Source organism: Physcomitrium patens, chromosome 20 (assembly GCF_059467195.1).
Source record: "Physcomitrium patens ecotype Gransden chromosome 20, ASM5946719v1, whole genome shotgun sequence".
Lineage (NCBI taxonomy): Eukaryota > Viridiplantae > Streptophyta > Bryopsida > Funariales > Funariaceae > Physcomitrium > Physcomitrium patens.
The window spans coordinates 10,676,510-10,688,074 of record NC_143429.1 but is presented as its reverse complement, the minus strand read 5'-3'; the positions used below and the strand labels follow the sequence as shown (position 1 = coordinate 10,688,074).

Sequence of the window (11,565 nt, the reverse complement as noted above, 5' to 3'; positions counted from 1 at the left end):
ATTTTTACAAGCAACTGATGAATATTTGAAAGACAAGCTTCTCTTTTATCTAGCAGATAAGACATTTGAGAGTGGTTTTACAAATAATTGGAAGCTAGTAAAAGAGACTGTGGGACTTTTGGCTAAACAACAGAAGATTAAGACTCGTGGTTTAATATCGAGATTGGAACCAGTGCCTACATCTCAGAATCAAGGACCACCTCAAAGGATGATCAAGACTATTAATACATACATACATGTCGAGTTCTTATCAAGACAGTTTGGAACCAGAAATTTCGTATTTATTGTGCACATACGGTATCACACGTTGTAGTCTCCATCAAGATTGCTTTCATTGTGGGAACCATGGTCTTTGGTCGGGCTAAGGTTCCCGTGATAGATCTTCTCTCAGGCAATCCCCCCCATCCACCCCCCTCCGACCATTCTCTCCCTGTGCATACTCATCTCTTGTTAGACTTGCAAACTTGTGCTTCTGTATTGGCTGCTGAGTGTTGATTAATTTATGGCAGTGAGCTTGTGTCCTTGCTGAATGCTGCTGTGCCCGATAGGACAAACATCTTATATTTATAGTTATTTTCTAAACAGGCGAAAAGGTAGACAAGGAACATCAACTCGTCGACGATTACACTGGTCCGCTTAAACGTTCGCGAATCCGATTTTCCTTAGAATTCTTTGAGGCACGTCGAGATTCATACTGGGGGAAGGGTGTGCTGGACTCGCAGAACCCTGGAATACCGTTCTGCTATTTTCCTCAACAGAAAGGCTGCCGCGTGACCTTGTACCAGGATGCCCACATGGCAGAGAATTTCCTGCCTCCCATAAACTTGAGCAATGGCCAGGTGTATCAACCCCAACGGTGCTGGGAGGATATCTTTGAAGCAATCAACAATGCTAAAAAATTAATCTATATCACAGGCTAGTCAGTCTTCACGCAGATTACCCTCTGCCGAGATCCACAGGGGCCAGTGCCAGGCGACGAGGGCTTGACTCTTGGGGAGCTTCTGAAGAAGAAGGCCGACCAGGGAGTTCGCGTGCACGTTATGGTTTGGAAGGATCCGACGACGTTTAGCCTGCGCGAGCAGGGGTTTCTTTCTACCCATTGCAAACGCACCAAGCGATTCTTCGAAGCAACAAAAGTGAAATGTCTTCGTTGTCGGCGGAAATTCGATTATAACTTAACAATGGTGCAGAAGGCCCATACGTTATCTTTCTCGCATCACCAGAAAACCATCATTGTTGACGCTGAACGACCAGGAGCCAAAGGCAGGCTTGTTAGTTTTGTTGGAGGACTGGACCTCTGTGACGGCCGCTACGACAACCAGGTCCACTCTCTGTTCCGCACTCTTGATACTGCGCACCGTCGGGATTTCTATCAAAAGTTTCGTGGAGCCTCCGTGGAATGTGGCGGACCTCGTGAGCCGTGGCACGACATCCACTCTAAGTTGGAAGGTCCTGTTGCGTGGGATGTTCTCAGAAATTTTGAAGAGAGGTGGATAAAACAGGCTGGGAGGCCGGGGGATCTTTTGCCCATCCGAGATCTTGGTATCTCTCGTGATCCTGTTACCAGTGAGGAGGATCCGGAGACCTGGAATGTGCAGGTGTTTCGCTCAATTGACGCAGGGGCTGCGGAAGGGTTTCCAGATACTCCCGAGGAAGCTGCAAATAAAGGTTTGGTGAGTGGGAAAAATATCTCAATTGACCGCAGTATTCACCATGCGTACATCAATGCCATTGGACGTGCGCGAAACTTCATTTATATCGAGAATCAGTACTTCTTGGGGAGCAGTTTTGGCTGGGAGGCGAAGGAGACCGAGGCATTCAACCTCATCCCCATGGAGCTTGTCCGCAAGATCGTGAGCAAAATCGAAGCTGGGGAGCGCTTCGTCGTGTACATTGTGATACCGATGTATCCTGAAGGCAATCCGGAGAGCAGAACCGTCCAAGAAATACTGGGCTGGCAGAGGAGGACCTTTCAAATGATGTATAAAGAAATTGCACTTGCATTGACTGCGCGAGGGATCAGGGACCAGCACCCAAAAGATTATCTCTCTGTGTTTTGTTTAGGAAACAGGGAGTTGCGGCGAGCGGATGAGTATGTGTCGCCCTGTCTCCCTGAAGACAACTGTTATAGATCCGCCCAGGAGCACCGCCGCTTCATGATTTATGTGCACTCAAAAATGATGATAGGTGAGTATTTTTATGTGTACTACTCAGATTTGTTTATTCACGCTTACAAAAAGGAGTTTTCGATGTCATTTGTTCCCTTGCTACTGGTGACGAACGCTTTTGTTGCTGCCTGCAGTGGATGACGAGTACATAATAGTGGGGTCAGCCAACATCAACGAGAGATCCTTGAACGGTGAACGCGACTCCGAAATTGCCATGGGAGCTTATCAGCCTCACCAACTTGCTACGCACACGCCTGCAAAGGGTCAGATCCATGGGTTCCGAATGGCGTTGTGGTATGAGCACTTGGGCATGCTAGACAACAAATTTTTGCTGCCATGGAGCGTAGAGTGCATTCGCCACGTGAATGAGAGTTCGGATTATCTCTGGAATTTGTTCATGCAAGAAGAGGTGGTCGATCTTCCTGGACATTTGATGTCCTACCCTTACGATGTGGGAAGCGACGGTTCCTTGTCGTACAAACCAGGCTGTGAGTTCATCCCGGACACCAATGCCAAGGTGCTTGGAGGCACCTCCTACGCTCTCCCTGACATTTTGACCACGTAGAAGGATTTTCTGTGCAGATTTGTTCAGTTCTGCGAGGATCATACTCGTTGATGCACGAGATTGAATCTATTAACTGGGGCGGATTGTTTGTTTTTGAAAGTGGGTGCAACAATCTCTTTCTCACATTGCCAGATTGCTCACATTGCCAACTCGTGAAAGGAGTAGGCTTGCTCAGTGCTGTAACTACAGAAGCGGCAGTATAGGAAGGACAAGGATCCTCAACATCAGACTCAACTCTTTGATTATTTTGAAAGTCAATTTTCTACAGTTATTCTTTTTATTTTATATTATAAAAGGCAAATATTCTGTTTAGAACGATGTAAATAAGAAGTTTTTGAAATCTGGATTGATGTCATGCCGGTTAAATATGATAACGATTCTAAAAAGAAAGATTCTTCACCCTTGAGGGATTACAGTATTTATCCTACATTGGTGAAAATGTAGAAACATTCAGCCTTGTACTGTTGCAAAAACATTGGTTGAAATGGGAAATATTCATGAAATCTTCTTAGATTACATAGTAATATGATTGAAAGTAATGATTTTGGACGACTCCAATCATGTCTTTTTTAAGTAAGTAGCTTCCATTTATAAGAAGAGAAGCAGGACATCTTTACTCTTTTTCATGTCTTTTTCATGACTTTTTTTTGGACAATGTTATGAGTTTATTGCTGTGTTTAAAAGTGGCATTTTGGAGATCCTTGATTTTTCCACCTTGTTAGTTTTTAAATTTTATTTTGGATGATTTTTTAGTTTTTTGAGATTTTTTTTAAAAATTATAATAAGAATTATTGTTACTTTTCAGTGATTCAAGTGCTGAAATGAAAAACATTATTTATTAACTTGTTTTTTTATGTTAATGTTTCAATGCACTTGGTTAATAATTTTGAAGTATTATTTGGGTGTTGCTTTTGGCACCACAACTTGCCATGCGACCATGGTTTTTGTACATACTACTACAAGTTTCTTCCATAAAAAGAAGTTGTAAATTTTTTGTTTAGACATTTTTGTTATGAACAAAAAAACCAACATTTTGTAGAGAAGTCAAATACCACATGATCAATGCATGGTCTTTCATGATTTTGTATAATTCTTTCAAATGTTGCAGTTGTTATTTCTCTCATATGCTCTTATTGCAAGCGATCTATCTATCTCTCTCTTTATAAACATAAGCCAACAAGAGTAATTAAGAGTCATGTACTAGTACAATCAACTTTGGAAATATTATTGTTGGTTGAGGAAAGTACATTGAGGTATGTAACTCAAGTTAAGGACAACCTATAGTGGCAAAAGCAAAAACCATAGTGCCATGTGGTACATGGCAAGATGTGGTGGCAATAGCAACATCCATTATTAATAAATCAACAAAATATATATATATATATATATATATATATAAAACTTTAAAACAACTATCAAGCTAAGTTATGCAATATATGTTAGTTTCTAATTATTATAAGTATAAACATATAAGAATATAAATTTTATTCATAGTTTATTTTATATACATATATTTTTAAATATAATCATAATTGGATTAATAACTAATCATCTAAGCTTATAATAATTTTTTGATATTAATAGAATTATTGCATGTAACTTAAATAAGTATTTAGAGGCTTATAATTACTACAAGAATATTTTAGATATTTATATAATGCTAAATATAATACACTATGATGTCAAAAATCTAATACAATAAAGAATTATTTCTTAAGATAGACAAAGTCAAACCTTATATCTTTAATAATAATAGAAAAAAAAAATTATAATAAAAAGTTGAAAGAATGGTAAATTTAAATATTCGTAAAGATAATAAAATATATCAATGATTAAAAAGAGATATTTATTTATTATAAATATATAATAATTATATTATTTTAAGATTATATTTGCTTGCATCAAATCATAATATTTTTATTATAAAAACATATCATATTAGTTTTATGTACAAAAGATCATATATCATGGTATATTGTTGTTGGAATACCACAATGGATGAATTTGAAAAGATCACACATATAATTACAACTATTTTATGTATATTATTAAAAATATAAAATAATAAATAAATAAATAAATATATATATATATATACTAGTATATTAATTTATTTTATATAATTAATTTTTTGAAAAAAAAACAAGGATTTTAAACATTGAGTATCATCTAAATTGATTCTTTGGAATTAGACTTATTGCTTTTGACCATTTTATTGGCTTTTTGAAAGTAAAGTGACAAGTATAGTGAGAAGTTTTAGGAGTTTAAAATAGATTAGGATTATAAACTTTAATTGTAAAAATCATAAATCTTATTCTTGAATTTGATTTGTATGAATTTTTTTCAAATGAATTATTCTTATATTTTAGTTTTTATTTATTTATTTGTCATGGTTTTATAAACAAAAATTTGATTGTTTGAAATTTTTTCCTCTTCTAGTTGGAACTCCAATATGTCTCAAAGCATTAGTAGGATGTTGGTAGATTTTATCATAGTGATATAATGGTGGTTCATAATATGAATCAAGATATTCTTATATTGTTTCAAAAAGACAAAATTCTCAGTTGGCACTTTTAAGCAACTTAGTAATGAAGAATGTTTAGAAAATCAATGCAACTCTTATCATCTTACCAATACTAAAGCCTTGATTGTAATTTGAATACAATTGGAATAAAATTGTAGTGTAAAAGTGAAAAATTAATTTCTATGATTAAAGATTCAATTTAGAAATATTAAAGATTATTTAGTTTTTATTCAGTTTATTATTTAATTTTACGAAAGATTCTTCATTATCATCATGTAGAAATTTAAGAGCAATTTGAATAGTGAATCAAGTAGTTCTCTTGCAAAGAATTTAAAATTCGATTTGTTGATGAAATTTGTCTTTCAATTCATAATTAGTGAAGGAAATGGATGCAACATTATAAGAAATAACTTAATGATGTAGCTCAATTTAAAGTCCATGGATGATTCCAATCCATCCATGTTACAATCATGTTAATGTAGGTGTCTTAACATATTGAATTATGCCAAAGAATTTTATAATCCAAAAGAACAAAATATTATGAAATTTGAGGGTATTAACATGAAGCAATTTTGGGTCTTTGGTTCTAATTGATTGTATCTTTAAACACATTCTATAATAGTAGTTTTTAAAGGATTTATACTATTGAATGATATATAAACTAAAGATTATTCATTTTGATATATTGTCTTAAATTGATTTGATATATTTAAAGCCTTTCACTTGTTTTAAACATCTAAGTATTATTTTTTGTCTTAGCAACTAATGTTGCTACTAAAATTCTATTTTTTTTAAATTGTTCATTGATTTATAAATAGTTTACAAATACAAAAACTTAAATGTGATTAAATTATTTTTCTTATTAGAGATTTGTATTATCTACAAACTCTTTTTCATATTAGAATATACTTCTTAATCACATCTTTTACTTTTTATTTTTGAAGCCAACATATAGTGTTCTACCTTTAAAAATTAAACATACAAATGCTTATCTCTTTTGACTTGTAAAATCCACATAATTTTATCTTGAAGATTATAAAGTACTAGTACATCATGAATATTCTAACAACATGACAATCTTCAATGAACGGCTATCAATTTCAATTGAGATGATAAAGCACAACTTAATAGGAATTTGAAACTTTATTATCTTTGGAGCGATGAGCTACAATAAGATTATAGATATACATAAGGAATACATCAACAATAGTACATGGTTTCTCTATTTTCTATGTGTTTCAAAAGGGTTGCAATGTTTTGTAATAACTTTCGAGTTTCTTTAGTTATAAGTTTTTGAAGGTCTCATTTTTATCACATAATAAGTTGTTTTGACAAATGTCTTAAATCAATGCAAGAAAAGGGCCACAAGCAAGAATGGAACTCTTGTCTTTATTATTTTTTATATTTTTTAATTAACAAGAAGTTACCAAGCAATTAAAGGTGAAACCTTTGGAGAAACCTAAAGATCTAAAACATATAGTATTGCACATATAATAAAATAAAAAAATAAAAATAAATAAATAAAACTATATTTTTTAATAAAAAATCAATTACTTGTCATTTGAATTTCAACTAAGAGCTTGAGAGATTGACTTTGTATTTTATGCTTTAATCGAATGGTAATGAAGAAGTTCTATAGTGCTTCAATATTGTGTAACTATAGCAATGATATCTTCTTCTTTTGAAAAATATATATCTTAATAGTATTGAGCTTTACTATTAGAAAAGATATTGAATTCAAAATGACATAAGGATAGCATAGACAGTAATATGAATAACTCAATAGATGGTTAAAAAATTCTTATACATATCACTTTTTTAGAAAAATAGACATGATACAAATAGAAAATAATTTTTTATCTTAAAAATAAAGACAATTTCTAACATTAACTTAGATTTTTTCTTACAACACATCCATAAATAATGTAGCACTAAAAACTCCCTATAAAGATCTTCTTCAACCCTCAACATATTCCTCATTGTTCATTTCAGCTATTATGTCTTTGCAAAAAAAATGTTATTTGACATGCTTTACATGCTTGAATAAGCAGTAGAACTCTATCTAAAGGCAAGCAAACTTGGCTCACAAGTATCTACAACTATGGCGAATTTCTACAACTAGCATGTTACCATTTAATATTGTGCCATAGAAGGCAACTTTATAGATTTTTAAGCTTCATCATTGTGCATGTATAAAAATAATAAAACTAATCAATTAGCAAAGAAATATATACAAATTCTATAATTGACTATCTGTCATGGACATATGCATGTAAGCCAATAATTATATGTATAAATAGGTAGAAGTAAGTAAAAGTAGGTAAAAATAAGTTAATTCTATAATATTTGCCATGGAAGCTTTCTAGAAGCTTTATAGATGGTGCTTTGACTTTATAGGTGTCTTTAATTGACTTTTTAGATTAAAAACGTGATCAACAAGTTGGCCATGTGCCACACATGTTGTTAGCTTGAAGACTGAGCTAACTATATGGCCCACATGTAGAAATACTTGCCTTGTAAGTCAAGGCATGTATCCTACAAAGTCAACACATATTGGAGGTCCTATAGAACATCGCCGCCACATAGCCTCTAGTTAGATAGTATATGTCACCTCCCTAAAGTGTGCAAAGAAGAGGTGACTCGTGTGGGGATTCCACCATGAAGGATGGAAGTAAGAAGCGAGTATCAAAAGAGAGAAGTCTCCCAAGTAATGCAAGGGTGGCACTTGGAGACGATGACTTCTCAAGGATGTCGTGGAGGACTAAGCCTCCGAGAATTCCCTCGGCTCCATCATGTTGCGATAGTGGTATGGATTGTTAGTTGGTATGGACTATGAAGGGGGATGCTAGCCTAAGGCCAAGGCCGCAGGATTGCCTGGCGTTGAGAAGATAACGGATGGAGTCACTTTTCACCGAAAAGAGGGAAACCGGTCTCGGGTGACTAAACCGTGGTGCTCTGAGATTCCCGCCACGAGTCAGGACTGGAATCATAGTCTCAGTCGGACAAAGTAAGGGTTGGCCGATAACTAACAAATGACTGGTTGGATGTAGGTAGCGAGTGTTGCTGATTCTCGGTGAAGAATTGGAGGATTACATTGGTATTAGAGCAAGACTAGTTGGCATAAGGCACAGCTAGACCAAGATCGACTTGTAATAACAAGACCTAAGGACGGACTTTAGCTATGGCTCTAGGAAAGAGAGCTGTTGCAGAATCAAGTCAGCAACAGGTCAAAATCCAAGGGATTGGAGTCCAAGAGGCGCCGCCTGTTCTTGAGCCACAAAAGAGAAGTCTCTCTCGTTCCAAAGGGAGTACAGACTCCATATAGTCAGAAGAAAGTGACAAAAGAAATTCGAGAGGAGAAGACTCTATTAAGGGAGATAAAGACGAGTCCTCAGAAAGAAATCCTATCAACACAACTCAAACTTCAAAGAAGAATGAACCTAGAGTGACTGTATCACTTTCAAATTTTATGAAGCTTATGAGGGAGGAAGTGGCAAAAGAACGGGAACTTTGGATGGAATCAAAGGGAGTTGACAAGGGAACCTTACGAAAAATCTCAGCTCTAAAGAAGTGGAACAATGTAGAGGTAAGGCCGCCTATGATGAAATTCCTTGAGGAAGTTGAAGTTTGGTTTGATGCAACCGATATTAAGGGCGCTAGGAGAGTGAAAATTCTACCTACTCTGCTGGAAAGTAATGCATTAGAGTGGTACTTGTCAGAAAAGAACAAGACATTGAATGGTATGGAAAGGTCATGAGAAGAAGTTAAAGAAATGTTGTTGGCAAGATTTGTGCCAAGACATCAACACTTCCTAGATGGCATTGCCATGGTCCACTTAAATTAGAGCATGGAAAAAAGATCCTTTAAAAATTATGCTCGTGAATTTCAACTTAAGATAGTGTCTTGTAAGAAAATGAATGAGTATTCAAAGCTAGTGATCTTCTATACACGGCTAGAAGAAGCCACAAGACAAAAATACTTTGAAAGAGAAAGCATTCCTAAAACATTGGATGAAGCATTGGCCTTAGCTGATCAGTTAATGGTGGAAAGCTGTTAGGGACATAATCCTTAGAACTTTCTAGCGAGAAGTTTCTAGAACCTTCTAGAAAACAAGCCTCTGGAACCTTCTAGAAGAGAAGCCTCTGGAACCTTTTAAAGAGAAGTTTCTAGAAGCTTCTAGAAAAGAAGTCTCTGGAACCTTCTAGAAGAGAAGTTTCTAGAAGCTTCTAGAAAGGAATCCCCTGGAACTTTCTAGAAGCTTCCTAGTTAATAGAAGTAGCTCGAGAAGTTTTTAGAACCTTCTAGAAAAGAAGCCTCTGGAACCTTCTAGAAGCTTCTTAGTTAATAGAAGTAGCTCGAGAAGCTTCATAAGTAGGAGTATATATAGGGATCGAGGCTGAAGAGTTCTTCAGTCTCGACAACACATCTCTTGGAGTTCTAGCTCACCTTTCTGGTGTTGTTCTTGTACTCATCTGTTTAATCTAGTTTTGCCACTTCTTCTTGAACTTCTTGTTAGATTTCAAGTCTGTATTTTATGTCCGTGACAGTTTGTCGAGACTACACTAACTTGAGATATCAGAGCTAGTTCTTTCTTAGTACAGTGTGGATTACCCCTCCACTTGAAGGTATACTAGCATTTTTTAGAGGTTGCGGATTACCCTCCTCTAAACTGATACTTCTTCTGTTACAATATTGGAGTCTTATTCTTCTTGGAGAGAGTGGATTACCCGTCTTCTTGAAATTCTTAAGGCATTTTATAGGTTGTGGATTACCCTCCTATAAACCAATATTGCCTCTTATAGGGTCATTTTTTTCCTTCTTTTAGAATGGCCGGAGGTCAAGACATTAGTATGACAGAAAGTTCGGAGTCTAAGTTAGATGCTATTATGAATGCCCTCGCTACGTTATCACAAAGAACTGCAGAGATTGAAGGAGTGGTGGCAAGGCTTCATAATGATGGAGTATCTGGGATAGCACAATCTAAACTACACCAGCCTCAAATTTCGACACTTGGAGAAACAACTTTACCTCAGGTTCGACAAGAACCACTAGTTCTACAACATAAAGAGCCTCGAGTTAGCCTTCCAGATAAGTTTGATGGAACACGTTCCAAGTTTCGAGGATTCGTCAATCAAATCAGGTTGATAACAGTTTTACAGCCCGAACGATATCCAACGGAGGAGTCACGTGTTGGGCTTTTTGGAACCTTACTTACGGGACAAGCTCTATCATGGTTTGCTCCTTTGTTTGAGAAACGATCATCCATATTAAACAACTTCGAAACCTTTTTGGAAGCATTTGCGGAAGCATTTGGTGAACATGATAAGGTTCGATGGGCTACAACAAAGATCCGGTCGCTACGACAAGGAATGCGTTCTATATCAGTCTATGCTTCGGATTTCAGGCAATTAGTATGCGACATCAATTGGGATGAAGAAGCGTTGATGAGTCAATTCTATTGGGGTTTAAGAGATGATGTGAAGGATTTGCTGTTAACTCCTCCTGATCCACGAACGCTCAATGAAGCCATTAGCCAAGCTGTGAAGTGCGATAATCGCCTATTCCAACGTCGCCAAGACCAACGCTCAAGACAACATACAATTCGCCATGCCCCAACTATGTCGGCAAGTAGTGTAAATTCGCATTCAGAGGTAGAAGACATACAAATTGATGTGGTACGTATCAAATTTCTTACTATAGAAGAAAAAAAGCGACGCATGGAGGAAAATTTATGCTTGTATTGCGGTGGAGAAGGCTACAAAGTCGAAAACTGCCCCAAAAAGTAAAATCGAGGCATAGTCAAGACTAGGAGAGTATTTGTTCAGGAAAACGAGGATGCCCAGCCACAGTAGGAACCGTGCGGCTGGACAATGAAATATCCCAACAACAATCAGGTCCCTTTCTTTCTGTCCAACCTGCACTTTGTTTTACAATCCCTCTATTTATCGGCCCTCAAAAACTGAGAACCTTAGCACTACTAGACTCAGGAGCATCTGCTTGTTTTTTAGACGAAGAATTTGCAAAGCGTCATAAGATCCTTTTAGTACAAAAATCAAAACCTGTTCATGTTGAGGTCATAGATGGGCAACCTTTATTGTCTGGTAGCATCACCCATGAATCAAAACCTATAGAAGTAACGTTTAAAGACCATAGTAGTCATATTATTTTTAATATTATTAGAATCCCATCAAATCCTATTATTCTTGGTCTTTCTTGGTTAGAAAAACATAATCCATTGATAGATTGGAGGTTGCGGAAGATGACTTTTCCTACAAAACCACCCAAGAAAAAACCTAGTAAAAAACCTC

At 36.0% G+C, this 11,565-nt stretch overlaps 1 pseudogene across 1 annotated transcript; it reads left to right on the top strand.

Annotated features, from left to right (window-relative positions):
* The first annotated feature begins 345 nt into the window (after positions 1–345).
* Positions 346–3,241, top strand: LOC112273199 (phospholipase D alpha 1-like; annotated as a pseudogene). The gene is made up of 3 exons (XR_016498841.1): positions 346–391; positions 586–2,187; positions 2,303–3,241. The product of XR_016498841.1 is annotated as a phospholipase D alpha 1-like (transcript).
* The last annotated feature ends 8,324 nt before the right edge of the window (positions 3,242–11,565 follow it).